Source organism: Panulirus ornatus, chromosome 24, assembly GCF_036320965.1.
Source record: "Panulirus ornatus isolate Po-2019 chromosome 24, ASM3632096v1, whole genome shotgun sequence".
NCBI lineage: Eukaryota > Metazoa > Arthropoda > Malacostraca > Decapoda > Palinuridae > Panulirus > Panulirus ornatus.
In genome coordinates, this window is record NC_092247.1 from 15,650,401 (window position 1) to 15,664,344 (window position 13,944).

Here is a 13,944-nt window from a genome sequence, read left to right on the forward strand (position 1 = left end):
GAGCTCTGTCGTGTCCCCTGGCCGTATATCTCTTCCCCTGTTAACAATGCCCCAGTTCCATATGCATGCCTCTGTCTCTTCACCTTCAGGAGTACCTCAACATCCTCATTTATCCCCGGCAGTGGTTTAACAACCCCCATCTCCGCCCCAGCAGTGCCATGACAGCCCAGCCTCCACCCCAACAGTGCCATGAAAGCCCTTTCTCCCATCCCAACAGTACCCTAACATCCCTATCCCCATCCTAGCCGAACCCTGGCAGATCTATCCCAATCCTAACGGATGATTGCCTTTCCCATGTTAGTCCTACGTAACTCTTCCCTCCCTCCACATTTCCCGCACAGGAGCTCTTACCTCACCCTCACGCCCGGACAGCCATGCCTCCCGTTGTCCTCAACAGTAACACAGCCCGTACCCCAACAGGAAGGGGAGCCAATGTTCCTACGTATTAATCAAAGCTGATCTAACCCACAGGGTAGCGTGTAGACTTACTCGAAATGTTTATACATACTACTAATAAAGATACATTTATGTACTGAGACATTATTATCCCAATGGCATTTATTGGTCTTATTTTGTTGTAACAAAGCAGTGAATGCGATATGTGATGCTGATGTAGCAAATAGCTGTATCACTGAGGACAGTGAATATACAAACATGTCAGCGAGGTACCGTGGGCCAATGATTACTGGAGGTGAGGAGACGAGAATGACTTGGTTGGCGGGAACCCGGGGCTCTGTACACACGCACACACCACAGACAGAGAATTACCGTGTCCTTTCCGTGTGGCCGGATGCAGACGGGAGTCTAGCATTTGTCATAATTTATTGGCCGTTAAGAATATGTGGGACCATCTATAGCCTTCCTCAGAGTACAGATAATGTAATCATAATACTTGGGATAATTTATCATCATTTATTTGGCCATTTCCCACCATCATCCCTTGACTGTGTCCTTCCCAAGACAACTGCTTCCTCCGTGCATCGTGGCGGGCGGCCCAGCAGTGTTGGACGCCTCTTTGCCAGTAGTGTATCGCCGCTGTATTAGCGCTGAATGCTACGCGATGTCGCCTTCCACTACACCTCCTACACTCGCTGGAGTCTCCCTGTATATCTGTGAGTCGTATGAGCTTGTTAAAGGCCAGCGTTCGGTAGAACCTACCAGTAGTATTACAACTTTCTTTCGGCTGGGATGGAGGTGGTGTTTGGGCGGCGACAGGGAGACTGAACGCGAAGTGTTCTATCCCCGGAGATCATATTGCGAACTCGGGGTTCCACTTGTGTTGAGGGTTCAGCCATCGTATCTCGTCGATGCAATCTTGAATTCTAGCGAAGTGGGATGGCTTTGTTTATCGTAATTTGAAAATAGATTTGATGTATGCCGAATGATTCATGAACTACTAAAGTTAGCGAAAAAGAGATTACTGATTATCCGTTATGAGTTGAGCGGTTAGCGTTCCTAACCATGAAGCATTCACTAGCCGCGCGGGGTCGGAAGCATAGGTTCGAGTCCTGGTTGCGGCAGTCGGCTCACAGTGAACCCAGCTGTTCTTCCTCTAATAGGGGTTTGTCGACAAAATGGGTACGTAGCTTAGGTCAGGATATATATATATATATATATATATATATATATATATAGATAGATAGATAGATAGATAGATAGATAGATAGATATATATGGGATTGCAAGCTGTTGCCCATGCCCTCTCGGCTCGCTTGAAAATATAAAACAGTTCATCTCTTAATACAGTTCATCACTAACCTAACTAAAGTACCGCCGTTCAAATGTGCTCTACGTCCTATCAGAGTTTACGTTATTCAGAAAGAGACTTTCTCATAGTTACTACAAAATTGCTTCCTGTCATAACAATATATATATATATATATATATATATATATATATATATATATATATATATATATATATTATTTTTATTCATTTTGCTTTGTCGCTGTCTCCCGCGTTTGCGAGGTAGCGCAAGGAAACAGACGAAAGAAATGGCCCAACCCACCCCCATACACATGTATCTACACTCACGTCCACACACGCAAATATACATACCTATACATATATATACAGACACATACATATATACCCATGCACACAATTCACACAGTCTGCTTTTATTCATTCCCATCGCCACCTCGCCACACATGGAAAACCATCCCCCTCCCCCCTCATGTGTGCGAGGTAGCGCGAGGAAAAGACAACAAAGGCCTCATTCGTTCACACTCAGTCTTTAGCTGTCATGCAATAATGCCTGAAACCACAGCTCCCTTTCCACATCCAGGCCCCACACAACTTTCCATGGTTTACCCCAGACGCTTCACATGCCCTGATTCAATCCACTGACAGCATGTCAACCCCGGTATACCACATCGATCCAATTCACTCTATTCCTTGCCCGCCTTTCATTCTCCTGCATGTTCAGGCCCCGATCACTCAAAATCTTTTTCACTCCATCTTTCCACTTCCAATTTGGTCTCCCACTTCTCCTCGTTCCCTCCACCTCCGACACATATATCCTCTTGGTCAATCTTTCCTCACTCATTCTCTCCATGTGCCCAAACCATTTCAAAACACCCTCTTCTGCTCTCTCAACCACGCTCTTTTTATTTCCACACATCTCTCTTATCCTTACGTTACTTACTCGATCAAAACACCTCACCCACACATTGTCCTCAAACATCTCATTTCCAGTACATCCACCCTCCTGCGCACAACTCTATCCATAGCCCACGCCTCGCAGCCATACAACATTGTTGGAACCACTATTCCTTCAAACATACCCATTTTTGCTTTCCGAGATAATGTTCTCGACTTCCACACATTCTTCAAGGCTCCCAGGATTTTCGCTCCCTCCCCCACCCTATGATTCACTTCCGCTTCCATGGTTCCATCCGCTGCCAGATCCACTCCCAGATATCTAAAACACTTTACTTCCTCCAGTTTTTCTCTATTCAAACTTACCTCCCAATTGACTTGACCCTCAACCCTACTGTACCTAATAATTACCTTGCTCTTATTCACATTTACTCTTAACTTTCTTCTTTCACACACTTTACCAAACTCAGTCACCAGCTTCTGCAGTTTCTCACATGAATCAGCCACCAGCGCTGTATCATCAGCGAACAACAACTGACTCACTTCCCAAGCTCTCTCATCCACAACAGACTTCATACTTGCCCCTCTTTCCAAAACTCTTGCATTCACCTCCCTAACAACCCCATCCATAAACAAATTAAACAGCCATGGAGACATCACACACCCCTGCCGCAAACCTACATTCACTGAGAACCAATCACTTTCCTCTCTTCCTACACGTACATATATATATGTATATATATATATATATATATATATATATATATATATATATATATATATATATATATATATATATATATATGCAATTGTTCACTGCACTTTTTTTTTCCCCTACAATTTTCTCGTTGTCTGTGATATATCCAACCTGAATTTATCTAGTGATCACCAAACTTGGTGGATTTACCGCTTGTAACTGAAATAAGTACTGGGTTTATGTGGATAATGGCACAGAAAGGTCAAAATTCGAGGTCTCGCGTGTGTGTGTATGTGTTTATAATATATATATATCTATACAGCGCAGTGTACACACAACCCCCCTCCTCCTCCTCCTCCTCTACCCCCCCACTGATTGTGGTTCCCTCTGTCAGTGAGACGAGGAAGTAATCTTTCATCATAACCATGGAATTACTATCGCCTGTATCACCATTGATTTAACTCGCCTGTAATCACAAACGTTTGAAATAAGGTCTATTTATAGGATTTAGCATCAGCTACTGTAGGGTATATGACTAATTTTTGTTTTCTTTTTTTGTGTAATTTTGAAAGTATAGTTAAACAAGTGAATACGTGTGTGAATTACTTTAGTCGTATTCGACGGCCAACAGCATTCGGTAAACAATAATACAAACAAAAATACCACAACAATATATTAAAGATATTAAAAAACACTACTGCTCGTACGTTTGTTTACATGATGAACATCAACGCGTATACAATCAAATCTCGATCAAAAAACCGAAAGCGTACGCTGTCCGCCACCTTTGATAGATTCCCCTAGACCGTGCTGTTCCAATGCACCCGTTACGTCAACATGCGCATCGGCGCGCGGCGCCGGAGCGTTGCTCGAACTAAGTTTCCCATAAGATCGTCGATACTACGCATGTCTCGCTTTCATATCAGTGTTCGTTATTTGATAACGTATATAGTGAACAGAACCAAGCAACCATGGGTCCTAGTGATGTGCAAAGAAAAGCAATCGGTGAGTAAAGATACATTTAATGTACATTATTTACATTATATTGATAGTGAACAGAACCGAGCAACCATGGGCCCTAAAGATAGTGATGTACAAAGAATAACAATCGGTGAGTAAATATACATTTAATGTACATTATTTACATCAATTTATATTGATTTTGTTTGTAATTTTGATCGTAGGATATGGCCATTACCATAGAAATCATCCTGATTGATAGGATAATCGACATTAACGGACGTCCCTCTTCCCCGTTATCTCTCTGTTAAATCAAAGTTACATTGTAATACGTTTATTTTAAAAGTGCAATCGAGGAAACTGCTCGTATAACGACCGTCCGACAATTGTTACCCAGTTCTAGTACAGTAGTTTGGCCCGTTGTTGCCACTGTTTCGAGCCTGACTTCTTACACTCACGCAATCAGGTAAATTCTGGTAAATTCATGATCCATCAGGTGGTGACTGACCATCTAATGCTGTGTCGCCATTCATCCCTTAGTGAGGGAGGTCATGGTGGCTGTGTGGGCAGCACACAGACCATAGTAGTGGTTGTAGCTCGCACAACACAGCTTACAACTCAGAGATCGAACATCCTCCTCACCAACACGCAAGCCTCCACACACGGTTCATATAACCATGGCAGGTTGCACACACACACACATACACGTCTCTACTTAATACAGGAAATATGAGGAGCAAAGCTTGCTGTTCCATGAATTGTAATCGTGAAGGTAAGTTAGGAACGCACTGGAGTTAGCGGGAGAGCGACCTGAGTGTTTACTTACGAACAATGTCTGATAGATGAAAAATTGCAATTAATAAATGTAATCAATGATTACGTAGAAGTTGTATGAGCGCGGTCTGATACATGAAAAATTGCATTTAATAAATGTAATCAATAATTACGTAGAAGTTGTACGAGCGCGGTCTGATACATGAAAAATTGCAATTAATAAATGTAATCAATGATTACGTAGAAGTTGTATGAGCGCGGTCTGATACATGAAAAATTGCATTTAATAAATGTAATCAATGATTACGTAGAAGTTGTACGAGCGCGGTCTGATAGATGAAAAATTGCATTTAATAAATGTAATCAATAATTACGTAGAAGTTGTACGAGCGCGGTCTGATACATGAAAAATTGCATTTAATAAATGTAATCAATAATTACGTAGAAGTTGTACGAGCGCGGTCTGATACATGAAAAATTGCATTTAATAAATGTAATCAATAATTACGTAGAAGTTGTACGAGCGCGGTCTGATACATGAAAAATTGCATTTAATAAATGTAATCAATAATTACGTAGAAGTTGTACGAGCGCGGTCTGATACATGAAAAATTGCATTTAATAAATGTAATCAATAATTACGTAGAAGTTGTACGAGCGCGATGTCAGATCTTGTACTCCCCCTCATTCTCTCTCCCTCCCCCACCCCGTTACTCCTCCTTCCCCACATCAGTGATGACCAACCAACTCATTTCCATATATTCACAACTTCTTTTTCCCCCACAGTCAAATGATAACAGGGAATCAACACATTATATAATGTCATTTTGGTTATCGTTTTACACGTGAGATGTTTCCATTCATTTGAGTAATGTAAAGGCATTTGATATGTTTCCGGGAGTAAACATGGTAACTTGCACAGCTATTGCCGTCATATTATACTGCAATACTATAATTATGAATTCTTGTATACCCACTCCTGTTGTTTAGTAGATACCTATGAATTAATTATTGCTAGCACTGTATTGCATCTATAGGGATAAATACGAATAAATGAATTAATACAACAAGACTGAAGGCAGAAGCTCACATTACAGATAACATAGGAAGGAGGAAATGTGTTGTTTCCAGTTACGTGTGTGTAACGCTTGCACATCTCTCGTATACGCGTTACTCTATCCCTTACGTCTTCTTACTATCCTCCATCCATCCCTTCCTACAGCCATCCTATAGTGCCTGTCCCTCCATCATCCCGTCCTCCACAAATCCCCCCACTTCTCCCCACACACATGACTACCGCCATCATCTGGCCCCACATTTGACGAGCTTTCGTCGTACGTGCTCGTACGTAGGCAGCCCACATCCCATCACCAGTCTGCCCTCTTCCCTCCTCCCACCATCAATCCCCATCTCCCCGCCTCCCATCACCGATCTCCCCACCTCGCCTCCCTCCGTCGCTCCCTCCTCTCAAGCCTTCCTTCATCACCCCGCCACGCCCTCCCAACACCACATGCACCAGGAGAGGGAGGGAAACGCAGAGGGAAAGGCGAAAATGGGAATGAGACTCAGACTGCCGGAGAAGTGTGTGACGTGCGCGAAGGTGAAGAAGAAACAGAAAAAACAAAGTTAAGATGAAGCGGCAGAGAAAGCAAGGTTGGTGCTTGATGTGGCCGTGAGATAAGGATAAGATGTAGGGAAGGGAACATAAAAAGATGAGAAAGAGAGAGTTACATAGATACACAGACCACACAGGTCCGAGGTCCAATAGATAGAGAGGGGAGGGGGGAGTGAAATAAGGATAGGCAACAGGAATTATTAAAGAAAATGAAAGGTTAGAATCAAGATATCGCGTCAGGTGATGAACATAGAGTGCCAGCTGGGTTGCAGTGAGGACCAGTAGTGTTGACATCTTGAGCACGACGGTACGACCCTTGAGCACAACGGTACGACCCCTGAGCACGACAGTACGACCCGTGAGCACGACGGTACGACCCTTGAGCACGACGTTACGACCCTTGACCATGACGGTACGACCCCTGAGCACGCCTCACGACCCTGGGCATTTGTGTTATGTTCTTGCAAAATCGTGTCGACTATTTTTCGTGTAACTATCGTCGATGATTTGTTCCCATTTTCGTTTTCTATATTTTCTTGCTATGAACCCCAGTCTAATCTATTTTAGCAAGAGAAGAATTCTAAGTTAGTTCGCTTGTATCCCTACTGCCATTTTTCCTTTGTCTTCCGAAAAGACCCACGGGTTTGCTGTTATTTGAATACCTTTATATTCATTCTTCCGCTTCTAACTTGACATTATTTGCGCCTCATCAGCTGTACGACAAGTTAACAAGTCCTCCTCTATAATAATTCTGTATATCCTCAACTCCTATTATCACAAACAGCATCTTTAGGACCCAGTGGTCTGTCGCTGTTTGAGTTCATTTGTGTTACAGTTTGTGGTCACTATGATGAAGTCATGATCAGAGATGGTAGTGTTGCTGGCTCCACTGGTGAGTGTGACATCGTAAGTAACCAGTAGGCACAATGTGTTGCTGATCCATGTTGGTTTGTGTATAACTTGGATTTGATCGAACGTTTTACAACATTTGGTGACAAGGCTGATGAGAGAGACATATAAAACGATAGAGAATATCATAGGAAAAGTAGTGAGAAAGAGATAGACACAATTCTAATTACAAACTCAGAAAAAAAGTAATTAGATGTGCGATGACGTAGGAAGAAGACGCCATACACGATGTATAGTCATGCTGGTCGCTCGGCCTTCATCACTGACTACAGCACATACACCAGAGTTCCGTGGTGGAAAGAGGGTTGTGATTTATGTCCTGTTCTGTTGACTGTGGACGTGTCAGGAGGAGGTCAGGAGATAGCATCGTCAGCACTACTGAAACAGCTGCTGCATTAGCAAGAATGTCCTTCACACAGAGGCTCCACCTCTGACGACCATCTGCACTGTGACGACAGGAAGTGTTCAAAAACATAAGTCTTAACATGAACGAGTCTTGCATAGCCTCTTGTCCTGTTTATCTCAAACGAGGAACGCAAAAAAAGGTCTCCTGCTCAGCTCTGTTCAGCGCCTGGGGAAGAACGCATGGTGATTTCAGAGGTATCGGGAGTAATGTGTTGAAGGAGAGACGTAGACTCATCCTTCACCAAAGAAGACGTAGATACACACCCTCGTTTCCTTGATCATCAGAGACCAGCCAATTCCCAGTCGATGAGTTAAGGAGAGGCACCTGGCGTGTGAGCAGCTTGCTTGTGCTGGTGGCTTTCGATCCAGACGCGTAGGTACTTCGTGGAGACGTAGTGGGGTGGCGTATATTGACAAGACGTATGTTGAAGGTGGGAAGGGGAGGTGGGCAGTGAGTACGTTACGCACGATGGGGAAATACGTGGTTATGGCCCGTACGCACTCTCCAGTGACCCTCACTCTCTTCACCCCATGAGTACGATGGTGTGGCATTTGACCTGATCCGTAATGGTTAAGGAAGTGTATATTAGAAACCCTAACTAAAGACAGGGATACCACATAGTGGATATATATATATATATATATATATATATATATATATATATATATATATATATATATATATATATATATATATATATATACATATATATATAGCAACGTAGCGCATGGAAACAGACGAAAGAATGGCCCAACCTACCCACATACACATGTATTACATACATATCCACACACGCACATATACATACCTATACATTTCAACGTATACATATATGTACATACACAGACATATACATATATACACATGTACATAATTCATACTTGCTGCCTTTATTCATTCCCGTCGCCACCCCGCCACACATGGAATGACAACCCCTCCCCCCCGCATGCGCGCGAGGTAGCGCTAGGAAAAGACAACAAAGGCCACACTCGTTCACACCATCTCCAGCTGTCATGTATAATGCACCGAAACCACAGCTCCCTTTCCACATCCAGGCCCCACAAAACTTTCCATGGTTTACTGAATTCAGGCTGGCTTTCGACTGATAATGTTCAGTTCAGATATTACAGAACTGGGGATTATAATACTGACTCGTTGATTCATTGCAAAAGAGCTTTTAAGCTTAAGTTGGGGCAGGATACTTCTACGCTTTGGATAAGCATGTGAGTGAGGCATATCTACATTGTATAGTATGTTTTCACTGATCAAATTCTGTGGTTTATACATTATACATTTAGTGGCGATTGTTCGACCATTAAGTGATGAAAGGTTACATATTGGTTGAATTGCAATGATATTATGATTGAGATTCATTACGTATCTATTGTTGAATATCAATTGATGAATAACTTTACGTTGGTTGAGTTACAGTAACATGGGAAAATTGAGCTGTTTACTTGTTTAGATGTGCCATTGTTCATGGATTTGTTTACATTTACAATAGAAGGTATAAGACTATCTTGTATCGGTAAGTACGAGCAGTGTTGAAGACGAGACGATTGTGGTACCTGACGTATATGGGCTGCGCTACACTCAGTAGCAGGGATAGGATGGACTCTTTTAAAGCAAAATGTTTGGTGACGAGACTCCTTCGTTCCGTCAAATGACGATGATCCAGCCTGGTCAAATGCTGCTCGTTCGCTATTGTTAGTGTGGTGTCGAGGTGTTGTGTGGTCGTCTGCACACGAAATCATGAGAGTAAGCAAGTCATATAGTATTCATGGACGTGTTAGGTTCTGTTACCTAAAGTACTCCCTCATCTTTACTGGTACTGCTATATGATAAGCTACAGGTTAAATGCAAAGAGTGATTCGTGATAATCAGTTCATTGGTATATGATCAGCAACAGGAGTAGGTATACAAGTATACGTAACGATAGTATTGCAGTGTTTGATAATGGTGTACTGCTGTGGCAACCATTAAGTTGATTACCGAAAATGTAAAATGTCTTAATGATAGTCAGATGATGAACGAAATTATCTTACATGTGTCTGTGCAGCTGCTGTGTTGGTGTGGAGGCTGCTTGATCTGTGCAGCTGCTGTGTTGGTGTGGAGGCTGCTTGATCTGTGCAGCTGTTGTGCTGGTGTGGAGGATGTTCCGTCTGTGTGGCTGCTGTGTTGGTGTGGAGGCTGTTCGGTCTGTGCAGCTGCTGTGTTGGTGTGGAGATTGCTCTGTCTATGCGGCTGCTGTGATGGTGTGGAGGCACCTGTGCAGCTGCTGTGTTGGTGTGGAGGCGTCTGTGCAGCTGCTGTGTTGGTGTGAAGGCGTTTGTGCAGCTGCTGTGTTGGTGTGGAGGCGCCTGTGCAGCTGCTGTGTTGGTGTGAAGGCGTTTGTACAGCTGCTGTGTTGGTGTGGGGATTGCTCTGTCTGTGCGTCTGCTGTGTTGGTGTGGAGGCTGTTCGGTCTCAAGAGCTGTAGGCTATGCATCGTTGTAGAAGGTACACCACTGATGTGGTCTGTGTGCTGGCCGCACAGCCATCACGACTTCTCTCGCTAAGGTTGGAACAGAAGACAGCAACTTTGCGTTAGTCACCACCTGATCATCAATAATGATAAACTGCTATGGTTACCTACTTGTGTGAGTCGAGTGTGAAACAGTGGCAACAGTGGGCCAGGGTATCCTACCATGATTAAGATCACAACTGGGTAACGACCGTGGGACGGTCGTTATACGAGCAGTTTCCTCGTTTGCCATTTCACTCTGCAATTTATGCATAATTAGCATAGATGTTTATTATGGAAGTAAACGTAGTAGTAACAGTAGTCAGTACTAATATCATTTCACATAAAACATATGTTCTGGGGACTTTGTTTACCAAATCATATGTTGCTGGTCGAATATGACCACAATCATTTTTACAGGTTTTTTCCTTACGTTTTCATATACTTCCAGAGTTGCAAAACAACCTTAATTAACGTTATACATCCTATAACAGGTCATACTAAATCCTATAAACAGATCTTATTTGAGACGTTTATGATTTTAGGATGGTTGAGTCATTAATGATAACAGGCGATAGTAATTCCATAGTTATCAGGATACAATACTTCGTCGTCTTACCGACAGAGGGAACCACAAGCAGTGGTAAGAGGCTAGTTGCGAACTTTCCGTGCCCAGGTATGCTGTATCGTGTTGCATCCCCGTAATCTTACCACCTCTGGCGGAAAGTCTTGTGCCAGTGGAAAGTTAAGTAGTGTTCGCATGAGGCAACATAGTAGCGTTACTCTCAACCTGAAAATTGATGTGGTAAAGCCACATTAGAAATGGAGAACGGGCTGTCGACATTACGTGCCCTCTTGGCCTACCTGCGAACGCTCTGGGTACCATCATCGCCAAGAACTCTGACGAGATTTTGGCAAAAGCGAAGTGTACGACGCAGCGAGCCCAACCAGGCCATTTTATGTCTGTGTGTTACAGATGTACATTCGTTATGGGTTTTAGTTACGTATATGTAAGCTAGTTGGTCATATGAACGTATCTCAAGGTAATGTGATTTCGGAATTCTTTATGGGAGGAAAATTCCCTCGTTATACGTCGTTTCGCTGTAAGTGTTACGGGGACGTAACGCTATCTTACATCGAGGACGCTGTGTTGTCTTGCGTGTTATTCTCAACGGTGTTTTAGTGTCAGATTCTCCTTAGTGATGTTATGTTGGGAGGAAAATTGAATTCGATTACTTAACCTCATGAGCTCACGATGGTACAACTTAAGTGATCAGGTGACGGTCCAAGCCATTATACACAAGGGTCGTACCGTCGTGCTAAAGGGTCGTACTGTCGTGCCTAAGGGCCCCATCCGTCGTGCTCAAGGGTCCCTCCGTCGTGCTCAAGGGTCATTCCGTCGTGCTTAAGGGCCCCTCCGTCGTGTTCAAGGGTCCTTCCGTCGTGCTCAAGGGTCCTTCGGTCATGCTCAAGGGTTCTTCCGTCGTGCTCAAGGGTTCTTCCGTCGTGCTCAAGGGTCCTTCGGTCATGCTCAAGGGTCCTTCCGTCGTGCTCAAGGGTTCTTCCGTCATGCTCAAGGGTCCTTCCGTCGTGCTCAAGGGTCCTTCCGTCGTGCTCAAGAGTCCTTCCGTCGTGCTCAAGGGTCCTTCCGTCGTGCTCAAGAGTCCTTCCGTCGTGCCCGCGGATCCTGCCAGCGTTACACTAAAGACTCTGAAACCCATTTTCCTCGGAGCGCCCCACACGCGGGGGAGTGGCTACCAAGCCATGATTGAAGAAGGGTAACCACGACGCAGACAGTGGTGGTGTAGGAGGCACGCCCTCACAACCCCTCACCCTCCCTCCCCCAGGCTCCCGTCCGGGGTCTCTATTCACGCCGCACCACCGCCACTGTGGCTAGCCCCACCGCCACACCCCGCTAGCTGTAATACCCACGCGACGCTCTGGGTACGACCATCGGTGACCTGTGTCTGTTTGTTATCTTTTTCTCTCTCCAGTTATCTCAAGGTCTCCTGGCGATCTCTCCCGCCTGACCCACCTCTGGTCCTCGTCTGCCTCAGGGATTTTGGTGAATCTCTTACCGTGGTGTTTGACATCTCCAAAGCATTGGATGGCATGGTACAAACCTCTCCTTTCCTAATGTTCTTTCCTTTGTCTTCTCTGCGCCTGTCTCATCTTTGGTTCATGACTTCCTCTAGTCGATATCTTACAGCAGTGGTTCCCAAAAGTTGTGGGTGTTGTAGAGGTATTGGAATCATTTACCTTGTGATCAGGTATCTCATTATGAAGTACTGTATGCATATCTGGGATGGATCCTCATTCACCTTTCTATGAGCCAGAGTGGAATAGAAAAAACTAATCTCATTAAGTCTACTGCCGCCACCTCTCTTCAACCATCCTATTTTCTCCCATTGTGATGTTGCTGCCTTCTTCAACGTGTTATTTGGACCACTGGTTCCGTGAAGTGCCTGCCGGTGCCCCAACCACTGAGACATGAACCCGTGGTATGCCATTCGTTGCTCTTTCTTTCTTTTTTTTTTTTTGCTTTGACCAGCCACATGAGGACTGACAGTCATGATACTTCCTTCTTTCCTCGAAAGCCACGGAATAACCTTCCTTCTTTTATCTTCCCCGTCTTCGTTATAACTTTTCTACACCTATGGATCTGGTCGACAAATACATAAGAGGCTTCGCTTAACCTCCTCCCCACATTTTCCTCACACACGCTAGTTTTCTATTGATCCAACATGACCAATATCAGGGTATGATTTCCTCCGTGTCACGTCGGTTACCGGAAGATGAAGAAGTACAATTAAGACACGGTACAGGGATCACTGAAAGGCCAGTTCACGGTGATGACTTGGCTATTACAGTTTGCTGTTGACTGAACATGTTGAACATGGTCTGTGCACCCCACTGGTGCTCTGTTTTGAGCCTTGAATTTGAAGGTCAGGTTAATGGGGTCATTAAATTGGGACTGGCTGGGTTAGCGTGGGTGAGCATTTTGCTCGAGAGCAATTTACGTCCATTTCTTTGTTTGGCTGCTTCTTGTGTTGTTACGCTGAACCAGTTCAGCAAGGCTGTGCTTCGTGCACACTGATATACTCGCATCACTGTCGAATATCATACACATTTTTTTTCATGAACAGCCTTGAAAATGGTTGTCATATATTGTCGTCCCTTCCGTGTTTGCCGTCCCTTCCGTGTTTGCCGTGCCTTACGTGGGTGTCGTGCCTTACGTGGGTGTCGTACCTTACGTGGGTGTCGTGCCTTACGTGGGTGTCGTGCCTTACGTGGGTGTCGTGCCTTACGTGGGTGTTGTACCTTACGTGAGTGTCGTACCTTACGTGGGTGTCGTGCCTTACGTGGGTGTCGTGCCTTACGTGGGTGTCGTGCCTTACGTGGGTGTACATATACTCCGGTTCTCACGTGCCCTCACCCAGCTGGGAGACTGTGAAGGAGCCACAGTGTAGTACATTTAT

The 13,944-nt window shown here is 44.3% G+C and overlaps 1 long non-coding RNA gene across 2 annotated transcripts in view; it reads left to right on the forward strand.

Moving 5' to 3' along the window:
* The first annotated feature begins 4,176 nt into the window (after positions 1–4,176).
* The window catches only part of LOC139756983 (uncharacterized), a 101,380-nt gene continuing 91,612 nt past the window's right edge, over positions 4,177–13,944 (forward strand). For both annotated transcript variants that reach the window (XR_011714475.1, XR_011714476.1), the window contains exon 1: positions 4,177–4,303. This is a non-coding gene — a long non-coding RNA (uncharacterized lncRNA). The remainder of the gene's footprint in view (positions 4,304–13,944) is intronic.